This window comes from Nicotiana tomentosiformis, chromosome 6 (assembly GCF_000390325.3).
Source record: "Nicotiana tomentosiformis chromosome 6, ASM39032v3, whole genome shotgun sequence".
Taxonomy (NCBI): domain Eukaryota; kingdom Viridiplantae; phylum Streptophyta; class Magnoliopsida; order Solanales; family Solanaceae; genus Nicotiana; species Nicotiana tomentosiformis.
In genome coordinates, this window is record NC_090817.1 from 81,054,041 (window position 1) to 81,068,839 (window position 14,799).

The following is a 14,799-nucleotide window of genomic DNA, read 5'->3' on the forward strand; positions in this document are numbered from 1 at the left end:
GGAACAAAATTGGAAGTGGTCTCTTCACTACCAAAACTGTCTATACCCTCGTAAGAAGTTTGAATCACCGTCAGGATCACAACTCTGGGAAAGACTTCAACTGGGTTTGGGACCAAAAGTTGTCAAACAAAATAAAGTACTTTCTTTGGTTAGTAACGTATGGTAGGCTCCCTACAACCCAATACCTCAACTCAAGGGATATGAATCTTAACCCTATATGCTTCTTCTGTAACAAAGAGGAAGAAACAGTTGAGCACCAGCTCATCAGATGTGACAATGATAACCAATGCTGGAAGAAGTTAGCTTAGCAAAGCCAACCCAACCTCAGTATCTCAAATCTTGTTATTAGCCAAACATACTGGGTGCACACTCTTAATAAGGTAAAACACCAACCCTTCAATGACATGCTCAAATGGGGGTACATGATCCCTTTCCGCCTGTGGCAGATTTGGATAAGCAGGAACACCAACAATTTCAACTATAGGAAGGATCCTGTCCTTTTTAGAGTAGCCATTAACAAGGCTGTAGAATTCATGCACATAGCAATAGGAGGAAAAGAGCCCATGCATAGTACTATTGTCTCAATTAAATGGCATCCCCTGGGTGGGGATGTTACAAGCTAAACACTGATGGTGCTAACCATCAAAAAGAAAATACAGGGGGAATATGAGGGGTAATTAGAAATAGCAATGTGGGATTTGGTAACAGGGATCATGGGAAAAATCAAGTGCATGAATACTCTCCATTATGAGCTAGCAGCTTTCTTGTAGGGCCTAAAGATGGCAATATCAAACAATCTAGTACCTTTAGAGGCCACTGTGGACTCGACAGAGGTAATGCAATGCATTAACAATGGACATATGATATAGATCCCTTGGTCTGTGAATGCAAGTCTCTCCTAGCAGCGCATGGCCATTCTCCAGTAAATCACACATTCAGAGAGGCAAATAGGGTGGCAGACAAGTTGGAAACAGAGGCAGGGAAGCAGTTAGAAGCAGGAATCAACTTTTTGGTAGTTTCTCCGGTGATTGTCAATGAAGTACTATGTGCAGACACCTTAGGAACTATTTTTGAAAGAAAATTTAAAAGTTGTAATATTGTAAATGTAGCTTTGGACTACTTTCTTTTTGGTATGATGAGCTTAGCTCCTCAACCACCCAATGTAAGAACAACCTTAACTTAGTATTATTAATATATATTTATCCTTTTGACCAAAAAAAAAAACCCAGAGCCAGCCTTATAGCTATGAGTTTTTGCTCAAATTTTATGAGGACTATTTAAAAAAAAAAACTAGTCTTTCTGCATATACACTAAAAATAGTTAATCTACATATTCAAAAAATATAATTTATCAATAAAATTATAAATCTAGATATACCCAAGCTAGCATTCTCGCATAATCCTAAGATCTTTTATGAGTAAATTCAGAAGTATACTTTCTGACAAACTCTATCTCTATTTTTCTAGTCATCACACTATTAGTTAAATTTTGATATATCTCCTTTTTGAAATTTGACTGGTCTAATTAACGATGTCGGAAGTAGGAATTATTTGATCAACTTGATCTTCTCTATATCCTTTCGCCCTAACCCACATTCTAGAGATATTTGTATTACAAAAATTAAGCTCTTTAATACTTCATTAGTGTTGTCTTGTAATCTTGTTTCACGAGAAATTTGTGATACATCAGAATAGTTAGAGAAGAAGGAGTAAAATGTTAATAAGAAAAAGGACGATAGTTAAAGTTCCAAATGAACTTATAAGTTATAACTCTAAAGCTTAAAATATTTTGGAAAAACTATTATCAAAGAAAATTAATTATTTAACTCACAAAAAAGTATAATAGAACTCCATTGCCACAGTCTATTTAACATAGGTTGAATGCACTCCAAATTTAAGAAATAAAGATTAAAGGCACCTAAATTAAAATATGAATAAAATACAAAAGTGATATTGGGAGTTAATATTTACTTTTAGGACAATTCAAGTTCATGCCTCAAAACAATTTATTTGTTTTGAAATCTCCTAACATGGTTTTAAAGAATGAAAATATAGGACTTGAACTCGTGATTAATGTCACGATCCAAAATTCACTATAGGTCGTGATGGCGCCTAACGCCGCCGTCAGGCAAGCCAACAGTGATTTACTAATTTAATTACTTATTTTATTACTTTCGAAAACATAGATTTTAATAAGGAAGGATATTTGCACTTCTAAATCCACGGAAACGTACAACATTTGTAGTTTATAAGAAAAATGGAAATCGATAATAATATACAAAACCGTAAGCATCAACTAGTATAACCCCAAAACCCGGTGTCACAAGTGCATGAGCATTTTTTAAGGAGTTCAATAATAGTAATACAACATCTGTCCAGAATATAAATAGACAGGATAAATACATAGTACGATGGATACTCAGTCGACTGCGATGCGTAGCCTGGAATGCAACTCACATAAAGTTCCCTCAACGGGTGCGCCTACTCGCCAAGATGATCGCCAAATGAACCTGTCAGATCCTACACATTTAGTGCAGAAGTGCAACATGAGTACGTAAATCAACGCGTGTCCGGTAAATATCTAGCCTAACCCCGAAAAAGTAGTGACGAGGGGTCGACATCGACACTTACTAGAGGTCCAATAAAATAATATAATAATCCATAACAGATATGAAGTACACAACGATAGTGAGGTAAATCTATAAGTTACATAATCTTCCAAATATTTCTTTTGAAGTATAAATTTCTCGATCTTGTATTCTACCTTAACAGCTTAGAAAATGGTCAAGTGTCAATATCAAATACATAAGGAATACCATATAAAATGCCGAGCATCAGTGGAAAAATTATCTTGTGAATATTCGGACTACTAGCGATATAGCACACGATTTTGCCGAGGTCGTTCGGCCCGATCCAGAATAATGTGTACATTACCGAGGATCGAGCGGCACGAACCATAGATGCATCTATTATACTACTGAGGCGTTCAGCCCGCTCCACAAGAAAGGAAAGAAGTTACCGAATTACGAGACACGTGGTTACAATACAGTACATGAGCACAAGGGGAATATAATCTTTATCGTTTCTCAAATTACTAACCAACAACTCAAAAGGATAAGACTCGGCCTAGTCTACATATATTTATTTGTAAATCAATTGCAATTGTAAATTCAATTAATTAGGCCAGCAAAAATGAATTCAAACAATTCAAATATTACATGATAAGGTCCTAAGTCTACCCGGACATAAACATGCTTTAGCTACGTACGGACTCTCGTCACCTCGTGTGTACGTAGCACCTACAACTAGTTGCACATAATGATAATTATCACCTAAGGGGTAATTTTCCCCTCACAAAGTTAGACATGAGACTTACCTCGCTCCGAAATTCCATGACTGACTCCAACACCTCTCAAACACCTCAAACCGATGCCCGTCTCTCCAAAACTAGTCAAATAAATGTACAAATCCATAAATATATACTCTATTACTTATAATTAATCATTCATAACAATATCCAACTCCACTCTAAAAGTCAATAAAGTCGACTCACGGGCCCACATTCCCGGATTCCAAAATTTCTCAAAGATAACCTTTACCCATAACATTACGAACCCAAATATATGATTTATTCCAATTTTCATGTCCAATTTTGTGGTCAAATTCCAAAAATACTAAATTCTAGGTTTTCTATCAAAATCCCACAATTTCTATAAATTTTCATGTTTAAATCCTTATAGAATCCATGTATTTACCTTACAATAGGTGGGAATAACTTACATTGCCATAGATGATGAAAATCTCCCCTCCAAGAGCTCCAAAAATCGCCCAACCAAATAATAATGTGAGAGAAATGGGCTAAGTCTCGTATTTAAAATACCTCACTGCCCAACGACCTTTGCACCTGCGATCCATTAGCCGTTTCTGCAGCTCCGCACCTGCGGAAATTCCCATCGCAGGTGCGGTTTCCACTAAGCCCAGCCCAGTCCACTTATGCGGACAAAAATCCGCTCCTGTGGTCTCGCTTCTGCTAAGCCCTGACCGCTCCTTCAGTCCAACACCAAAGGCCCAGCCCTCGCTTCTGCGGATGCGCATCTACGCGCCTAAACTCTGCACCTACGGCCCTTCGCCCAGCAAGCCACTTCCGCTTCCGCGGAACATTCGTCGCATCTGCGGGCTCGCAGGTGCGGAAATAATCTCGCATTTGCGGCCATCCCAACTCAGTCCAAATGCCGCTTCTGTGATCACGACGTTGCTTCTACGGGCTCGCACCTGCGGCCCTTTCCACACAGGTGCGATTGCACCAGATCCCAGCTGCCTCAACACTTCTCCCAAGCCCAAACTCGATCCGTTTTCAATCCTATCCGCACCCGGGGCCCCCGGGACCCCATCCAAACAAACGAACACATCCCAAAATATGACACAGACTTAGTCGAGGCATCAAATTATGCCAGACAAGATCGAAACTACGAATCGACGATCGAAATCTTTCTTTAAACTTTCAGACTTTTAAACTTTGACGAACACGTCCGATTCATATCAAAACATTCCGGAATGATGCCAAACTTTGCGCACAAGTCATAAATCACAATACGAACCTATTCCAAGGCTCGCAATCCCAAACGGACATTGACAACGCCAAAGTACACCTCTGTCATGACCCAGAATTCCCACCGTCAGGACCGTGATGACGCCTAACATTTCACTTGCTAGGCAAGCCAACGTTAGAGAATAATTAAACCAATTCTTATAAAGACTGCATTAGTTACTACTACCCGGATCTGGAGTCACAAGTCACGAGCATTCTAGAATTTTCTACAAGTAATAGTCTGAAAGAAATACAACTGTCTGAATAAAAGAAACAGTAGAACAGAAAGATAGACGGGGACTTCAAGGTTTGTGAATGCCGACAGATCTACCTTGAGTCTCCAGATAGCGGTCCAATAGCAAAATCTCAATCAACCCGAGCCAGTACCAAAATCTGCACAGAAGTATAGAGTGCAGTATCAGTACAATCGACCCCATGTACTGGTAAGTGTCGAGCCTAACCTCGACGAAGTAGTGACGAGGCTAAGGCAAGGTACCTACAAATCAACCTGTATAGTTTAACAATGTATATACAAATAACAGTAATAAAGAATTAGACATGAGATATCGGGAGAGGAAAATATGCTGGGGGAAATACGAGATAAAGAACTACAGCAGAATGATAACTGGAACAACCAACATATTATGAATCAACAGGAACACGAATACAGTAAAGGAAAAATACACGGCATCACCCTTCGGGCTTTTACTCTCAATCTCACCATTAAATCAATAAAAATGGCACGGCATCACCCTTCGTGCATTAACTCTCACAATATGGCACGGCATCACCCTTCGTGCATTAATACTCACAATATGGCACGACATCACCCTTCGTGCATTAACACTCATAATATGGCATGACAACACCCTTCGTACATTAACACTCTTGTCACGACCCAATTTCCCCTCCGTGTGACGTCGTGACGGCACCTAATCTCTACAACTAGGTAAGCCTAACATTTTGCGGAATAGTAAATTTTGCGGAATATAAATTTAACCAACTGTTCAAAAATACACAACAAATCCCAAAACCCGAAACATCGTGAATCACAAACTACAGAAGAAAAACTCTAGTGTCTCTATACATCAGAGTCTAACAAGAAAAAAAATACAAAAGATAATGGACATGAGAAAGAGTGGAAGGGGACTCCGAGGTCTGCGGATGTGACAGATATACCTTGAAGTTTCCAAAGCTGTCCCGGTTCACTGATAGTGCAGCTGATAAGGTGCACCTGGATCTGTACACGAAAAACATGTGCAGAGAGTAGCATGAGTACATCACAATTGGTACCCAGTAAGTGCCAAGCCTAACCTCGGTCGAGTAGTGATGAGGTCAGGTCAGGGATCTACTGGTAAATATATAATAAAATAATATAGAGTGAAATACCGCAATAAAATAAAGGCTGAAATTTAACAACAATGAAATCATAGAAGGTAACAACTTAGTACATAGAAACACAACAGGGGATCTCCTGAGATACCGTCTCGTAGTCCCAACGTAAATGTGTAGAGGGATCTCTCGGAATACCGTTCCGTTGTCCCAAAGTAAGTATGCAAGACATGGGGATCTCCCGGAATACCGTTCCGTAGTCCCAAAGTAAATATGCAGTACAGGGGGATCTCCCGAAATACTGTTCCGTAGTCCCAAAGTAAATTTGCAGTATAGGAGGATCTCCCGGAATACCGTTCTGTAGTCCCAACGTAAATATACAGTACATGGGGATCTTCCGGAATACCATTCCGTAGTCCCAAGGTAAATATGCAGCGCGAACGATAGAAATACAACTACATCACAAAATTCTTACGATTTAGACTAAGTACTAGTCAGGGAAGAAGCATGAAATTCACTAAGCATGCTGCATAGAATTCACATAAACAGTTAAGACACGTAGACATGTTGTATTAGACTAAACATGATAGCTACACATACTGGAATAACTCAATTAAGAATGAAAATAGCTTAGTACTCATTAAAATGGTATAACTCAAAATAACAGGAAAATATGTTGCTGCTCTGTAAGAAAATCGGGTTTTACCACAACAAGCCCATGTACGTACTCGTCACCTCACATACACGGCGCTCATATAACATAATAGTTCCAAATTCTAAGGGGATTTCCCCCACACAAAGTTAGGCAAGCCACTTACCTCGAACCAAGCTCAATCAATCGGTAAGAATGCCTTCCCCATGAATATCGGGATCTGAATGGCCCAAATCTAGCCAAAAGCAATTACATATCATAAATACAACCATAATCGACTCATCTAATAAACGAAATCAACATTTTAACGAAAATTCCGAAATTAACTCAAAAATCGCCCGTGGGGCCAACTTCTCGGAATCGGATAAAAGTCATAAAATATGAAGGCTCATTCACTCACGAGTCTAACCATACCAAATTCATCAAAATCCGACATCGTTTGGTCATTCAAATCCTTAAATTACTTTTCCAAAAATCCCAATCCCTAACCCCTCATTTTCACTAATTACATGATTAAACAACGAAAAATCACCATATATACGAGTATTAGGGCTCAAGCAACTTACCTCACTGATAGCCCTTGAATCACCCTTCAAATATCACTCCAAAAGCTCCAAAAGCCGATTTGAAAATGGTGGAAAAGAACCAAATTCGCGAAGAATTTATGGTTTCTGCCGAGGTTTTTCGCACCTGCGGAATATTTTCACGCTTCTGCGCCACAGCACCTGCGGAAAATTCATCGCAGGTGCGGAACTCACTTAAGAGCCCAGGTTTCGCATCTGTGGCCCAAAATCCCGCACCTACGATGGCGCACTTGCGCTTTTCCTCCGCTTCTGTGAAGCCTGCCCAACGTCCCCCTTTCTGCATCTGCGCCCCAAGTTTCTCATATGCGGCCTCGCAGATGCGACCTCCAACTTGTACATGCGACTCTTCCTCCCGCAGGTGCAGAAATAGCAGAAGCAGCAGCTTCAACTGCATTTTCCAACTTCGACAAATCCGTTAACCACCCGAAATCGCCCCGAGGCCCTCGGGACCTCAACCAAAAATACCAACAAGTCATATATCAACATACAAATTTAGTCGAATCTTCGAATCACTCAAAACAACATCAAATCACCAACTTACCCTCGGATTCAAGCCTAAGAACTTCTAAACTTCCAAACTCGACAACCGATGCCGAAACCAACCAAACCACATCAGAATGACCTCAAATTTTTCACACACGTCACAAATGACACTACGAACCTACTCCAACTTCCGGAATTCCATTCCGACCCCGATATCAAAATTTCCACTGCCGGTCCAAATCTCCAAAAATTCGACTTTCGCCATTTCAAGCCTAAATAAGCTACGGACCTCCAAAACACAATCCGGACATGCTCCTAAGTCCAAAATCACCCAACGGAGCTAACAGAACTGACGAAACTCCATTCCGAAGTCGTCTTCACATAGTTCCGACTATGGTTCAAATCCTAACGCTTAAACCTCCATTTAGGGACTAAGTGTCCCAAAACACTCTAAAAACCAAAACGAAACCTCCCGGTAAGTCACAATAGCAGAAATAGATATGGGAGAAGCAGTAAATAGGGGATCGAGGCTATTACTCTCAAAATGACCGGCCGGGTTGTTACATCCTTCCACTCTAAAAACAATCGTTCGTCCTCGAACGAGCATAGAGACGTACCTGAATTGGTGAAAAGATGAGGATAATGGCTGCGCATATCCTGCTCGGTCTCCCAAGTCGCCCCCTCGACCGGTTGTCCTCTCCATTGAACCTTCACGGAAGCAATGTTCTTTGACCTTATCTTTATGACCTGCCTGTCTAAAATAGCCATTGGCTCTTTAACATAAGTTAGATCCTTGTCCAATTGGACTGAGCTGAAATCCAATACGTGAGCCGGGTCACCGTGATACTTCCAGAGTATCGAAATATGAAAATACCGGATGAACTCTTGTTAGGCTGGGAGGTAAGGCAAGCTCATAAGAAACCTCCCCAATACGCCATAACACCTCAAAAGGACCAATAAACCTTGGGCTCAACTTGCCCTTCTTTCCGAATCTCATAATGCCCTTCATAGGCGAAACCCGGAGCAAGACCCGCTCTCCAACCATGAATGCAACATCGCGAACCTTTCGGTCTGTGTAACTCTTCTGTCTGGACTGGACTGTACGAAGTCTATCCTCAATCACCTTCACCTTTTCTAAGGCATCCTGAACCAAGTCTGTACCCAATAATCTGGCCTCGCCGGGCTCGAACCAACCCACTGGGGACCGACACCGCCTACCATACAGAGCCTCATACGGTGCCATCTGAATGCTGGACTGATAACTATTGTTGTAAGCAAACTCTGCAAGTGGCAAGATCTGGTACCAAGCACCCCCAAAATCTATCACACACGCACGGAGCATATCCGCTAATATCTAAATAGTGCGCTCGAACTGCCCGTCCGTCTGAGGGTGAAATGTTATGCTCAACTCAACCCGAGTACACAACTCATGTTGTACAGCTCTCCAGAACCGTGATGTAAACTGCGTACCCCGGTCAGAGATAATAGATACTGGTATGCCATGAAGCCTAACGATCTCACGGATGTAGATTCGAGCTAGATGCTCGGAATAATAGGTAGTCATCTCAGGAGTGAAATGAGTTGACTTGGTCAGCCTATCCATAATCATCTAAACTGTATCAAACCTCTGCTGAGTCCGTGGGAGTCCAACAATGAAATTCATAGTGATCCGCTCCCATTTCCATTCCGGAATCTCCAATTTCTGAAGCAACCCACCTGGTCGTTGATGCTCATACTTCACCTGCTGGCAATTTAGGCACCGAGCCATATATTCCACTATGTCCTTCTTCATTCTCCTCCACCAGTAATGCTGCCTCAAGTCCTGATACATTTTCGCGGTGCCCGGATGAATATAGTACCGTGAACTGTGAGCCTCCTAGAGAATCAACTCATGCAAACCATCTACATTGGACACACATATCCTGTCATGCATCCTTAATGCACCATCATCTCCAATAGTGACCTCCTTAGCATCACCGGGTTGGACCGTGTTCTTAAGGACAAACAGATGGGGGTCATCATACTGATACTCCCTGATACGATCATAAAGAGAAGACCGAGAGACCATACAAGCCAATACTCGACTCGGCTCAGAAATATCCAATCTCATAAACTGGTTGGCTAAGTCCTGAACATCCAACGCTAATGGCCTCTCTGCTGTTGGTAGATATGCTAAACTCCCCAAACTCTACGCCCGACGACTCAAAGCATCGGCCACCACATTGGCCTTCCCAGGGTGGTACAAAATAGTAATATCATAATCCTTAAGCAGCTCCAACCACCTCCGCTGACGTAAGTTAAGATCTTTCTGCTTAAATAGATGCTGCAAACTCCGATGATCGGTGTAAATCTCACAAGGAACACCATACAAATAATGTCGCCATATCTTCAAGGCATGAACAATAGCTGCTAACTTAAGGTCGTGGACAAGATAGTTCTTTTCGTACACCTTCAGCTGTCTGGACGCATAGGAAATCACCCTACCGTCCTGCATCAACACCGCACCGAGACCAATCCGCGATGCATCACAATATACAGTATAAGACCACGAACCTGTAGGTAATACCAATACTGGGCCTGTAGTCAAAGCTGTCTTGAGCTTCTGAAAGCTCTCTTCACATTCCTCTATCCACCTGAACGGAGCACCCTTCTGGGTCAGCCTGGTCATAGGTGCTGCAATAGACGAGAAATCCTATACAAATCGACGGTAATACCCTGCCAAACCAAGAAAACTCCGGATCTCTGTAGCTGAGGACGGTCTGGGCCAACTCTGCACTGCTTCAATCTGCCTCGGATCCACCTGGATCCCATCACTCGATACTATATGACCCAAGAATGCCACTGAGTCTAGCCAAAACTCACACTTTGAAAATTTTGCATATAATTTCTTTTCTCTCAAGGTCTGAAGTGCAGTCCTCAGGTGCTGCTCATGATCCTCCCGACTCCGGGAGTATACCAGAATGTCGTCAATAAACATAATGATAAATGAGTCAAGATAGGGCAAGAACACACTGTGCATCAAGTGCATAAAAGCTACTGGGGCATTGGTCAGCCCAAAAGACATCAAAAGACACTCATAGTGACCATATCTGGTCTTGAAAGCAGTCTTTGGGATATCTGGCTCCCGAATCTTCAACTGATGATAACCTGAACGTAAGTCAATCTTGGAAAACACTCTGGCACCTTGTAATTGATCAAATAAGTCATCAATATGAGGCAATGGATACTTGTTCTTCACTATGACTTTGTTCAACTGGCGGTAATCAATACACATCCGCATAGAACCATCCTTCTTCTTCACAAATAAGACAGGAGCACCCCAAGGTGACACACTGGGCCAAATGAAGTCCCTTATCAAGCAATTCCTGTAATTGCTCCTTCAACTCTTTTAACTCAGGAGGAGCCATACGATATGGAGGAATAGAGATGGGATGAGTGTCCAGCAACAAATCAATGCCAAAATCAATATCTTTGTCGGGCGGCATGCCCGGAAGATCAGCTGGAAACACATCTGGAAAGTCCCTCACTACTGGAACTGACTCAACTGTAGGGGTATCAATACTGACATCTCTCACATAAGCTAGATACGCGTCACACCCCTTCTCAACTATTCGTTTAGCTTTAAGAAAAGAAACAACTATACTTGGAGTATACTCTAAGGTACCTCTCCACTCTAATCGCGGTAAACCTGGCATAGCCAGCGTCACGGTCTTAGCGTGACAATCAAGAATAGCATAATGGGGCGACAACTAGTCCATGCCCAAAATAATATTAAAGTCCACCGTGCTGAGCAATAATAAATCGGCTCTCGTCTCAAAATCACTAAGAGTAATCAAACACGACCGATACACGCGGTCCACAACAAGAGAATCTCCCACATGAGTAGACACATAAATAAGGGAACTCAAAGAATCCCGAGATTCGCCCAAATACAAGGCAAAATAAGAGGACACATAAGAATATGTAGATCCTGGGTCAAATAATACCGACACATCTCTATAACATACCAGAACAATGCATGTATTGATAGAATCAGAAGCAACTGCTTCTGTACGAGTAGGAAGTGCATAATATCTGGCCTAGCCTCCTTCTCTAGGGGGACCTCTACCTCCCCGACCTCCACCTCGGGCTGGCTGAGCAGGTGGGGTGGCAGCTGGCACTGTAATCATAGATTGAGGACTCGGTGGAGCACGCTGTGGCTGAGAAGTTTATGGAGGTGCACCCCTCATAATCCTGGGGCAATCCCTCACCATATTGCGAGTGTCGCCATACTCAAAACAAGCTTTGGGAGGGCGTGGCTGCTGTGACTGGCTCGGTCCAGGTCTGTTGGACTAGACGCTAGGAACACCCCGTGCAGGAGGCACACTAGATACTGGCGGTGAATAATAAGGCTCCTGGGGTCTAGAAGGAGCTGGAACACTGCTGGCGGCTGGAAGAGCTGAATGAACTGGGCGGCTCACATAACCCCTGCTATGGCGAGCTGCTGGGGCATGAGCCCCAGAATAATAACCAGTCTCTCGAGACCTCTTGGCCTCCTTCTCCTCTCTATCCCGAGCAAACATGCCCTCAAATCTCCTGGCAATACTCATAACCTACTGATAAGAAATATCCATCTCCAACTCCCTGGCCATACTACTCCGGATACTGGGATGGAGTCCCTCAATAAATCGGCGAACCCTCTCTCGAACTGTGGCAACTAAGGCCGGTGTATGTCGGGCCAAATCACTGAAGTGAACTGCATACTCTGACACAGTCATAGCGCCCTGGCGCAGCTGCTCAAACTCCGCGCGCCATGAGTCCCTGAGGCTCTGAGGGACATACTCTCTCAAAACATGTCCGAGAACTGAGTCCATGTAAGTGAAACAGCCTCAGCCGGACTACTCAGCTCATAAGCATGCCATCACTGATAGGCTGTTCCTCTAAGCTGGAATGTAGTAAAAGAAACCCCGCTCGTCTCCGCTATGCCCATAGTACGGAGAATATGATGACGCTCTTCCAAAAAACCCTGAGCATCATCTGTAGCCAATCCACAGAAAGTAGGTGGGTGGTACTTCTTATACCTCTCAAGTTTGAGCTGCTCCACCTCAGAAGCTGCTGCCCTAACCTCGGGCTGAGCTGGAGCTACCGGCTGCATTGGTATAAACTCTGGAACCTGGTCGACCTGAACTCGCTGCTCTGGAGTACCAGCAACAAGAGTCTGTTCTCCTCCCCCGACCTGAGATGTGGCAGGAGCAAGTGGAATCAATCCATCCTGAGCTAAGGTGCTGAACATGCTCAGAAAATGGGCTAGAGTCTCCTGGAGGGCTGGTGAAGAAATAGGTACCTCAAGTGTCTGCCCTCCAGCTGGAGCTACTGGGGGCTCCTTTGTAGTAGCTCGTGCGGGTGCTCTGGATGCACCACATGGACATCCTCGACCTCTACCCCGGCCCCGGCCTCTCGTAGCTCTAGCAGGGGGTGCGGGTGCCTGTCATCGGATCCGATTGTATGTGTCCTCACCATCTGTGAGAGAATAGAATACATGAGTTTAGAATCTTTGAAGTCAACAATTATCGCACGACAAGGAATCAAGGTAGTGAAATTTTCCTAACAGTTCCACAGCCTCCCGAAGATAAGTACAAACGTCTCCGTACCGATCCACGAGATTCTAATAAACTGGCCTGTGACTCACGACACCTATGAACCTAGTGCTCTACAACTAGGTAAGCTAACATTTTGTGAAATAGTGAAATAGAAATATAAATTTAACCAACTGTTCAAAAATACACAACAAATCCTAAAACCCGGAACATTGTGAATCACAAACTACAGATGGAAAAATCTAGTGTCTCTATACATCAGAGTCTAACAAAGAAAAAAATACAGAAGATAATGGACATGAGAAAGAGTGGAAGGGGACTCCAAGGTCTGCGGACGCGGAAGATATACCTTGAAGTCTCCAATGCTGTCCCGACTCACTGATAGTGCAGCTGATAAGGTGCACCTAGATTTGCACACGAAAAATATGTGCAGAGAGTAGCATAAGTACACCACAATCGGTACCCAGTAAGTGCCAAGCCCAACCTCGATCGAGTAGTGACGAGGTCAGGTCAGGACTCTACTGGTAAATATATAATAAAATAATATAGAGTGAAATACCGCAATAAAATAAAGGCTGAAATTTAACAATAATGAAATCATAGAAGGTAACAACTCAGTACACAGAAACACAACAGGGGATCTCCCGAGATACCGTCTCGTAGTCCCAACGTAAATGTGCAGGGGGATCTCCCGCAATACCGTTCCGTTGTCCCAAAGTAAATATGTAGTACATGGGGCTGTCCAGAATACCGTTCGTTAGTCCCAAAGTAAATATGCAGTACATGGGGATCTCCCGGAATACCGTTCCGTTGTCCCAAAGTAAATATGTAGTACATGGGGCTGTCCAGAATACCGTTCGTTAGTCCCAAAGTAAATACGCAGTACATGGGGATCTCCCGGAATACCGTTCCGTAGTCCCAAAGTAAATATGCAGCACAGATGATAGAAATGCAACTACATCACGAAATTCATACGATTTAGACTAAGTACCAATCAGGGAAGATGCAGGAAATTCACTAAGCATGCTACACAGAATTCACATAAACAGTTAAGACATGTAGGCATGTTGTATTAGACTAAACATGATAGCTACACATATTGGAATAACTTAATTTAAGAATGAAAATAGATTAGTACTCATTAAAATAGTATAACTCAAAATAACAGGAAAACATGTTGCTGCTCAGTAAGAAAATCAGGTTTTTACACAACTAGCACGTGTACGTACTCGTCACCTCACGTACACGGCGCTCACATATCACAATAGTTCCAAATCTTAAGGGGATTTCCCCCACACAAAGTTAGGCAAGCCACTTACCTCGAATCAAGCTCAATCAATTGGAAAGAATGCCTTTCCCACGAATATCCGGCTCCAAATGGTCCAAATATAGCCAAAAGCAATTACATATCATAAATACAACCATAATAGACTCATCTAATTAACGAAATTAACATTTTAATGAAAATTTTGAAATTAACTCAAAAATTGCCCGTGGGGCCCACTTCTCAGAATCAGCTAAAAGTTATAAAATACGAAGGCCCATTTACTCACGAGTCTAACCATAGCAAATTCATCAAAATCCG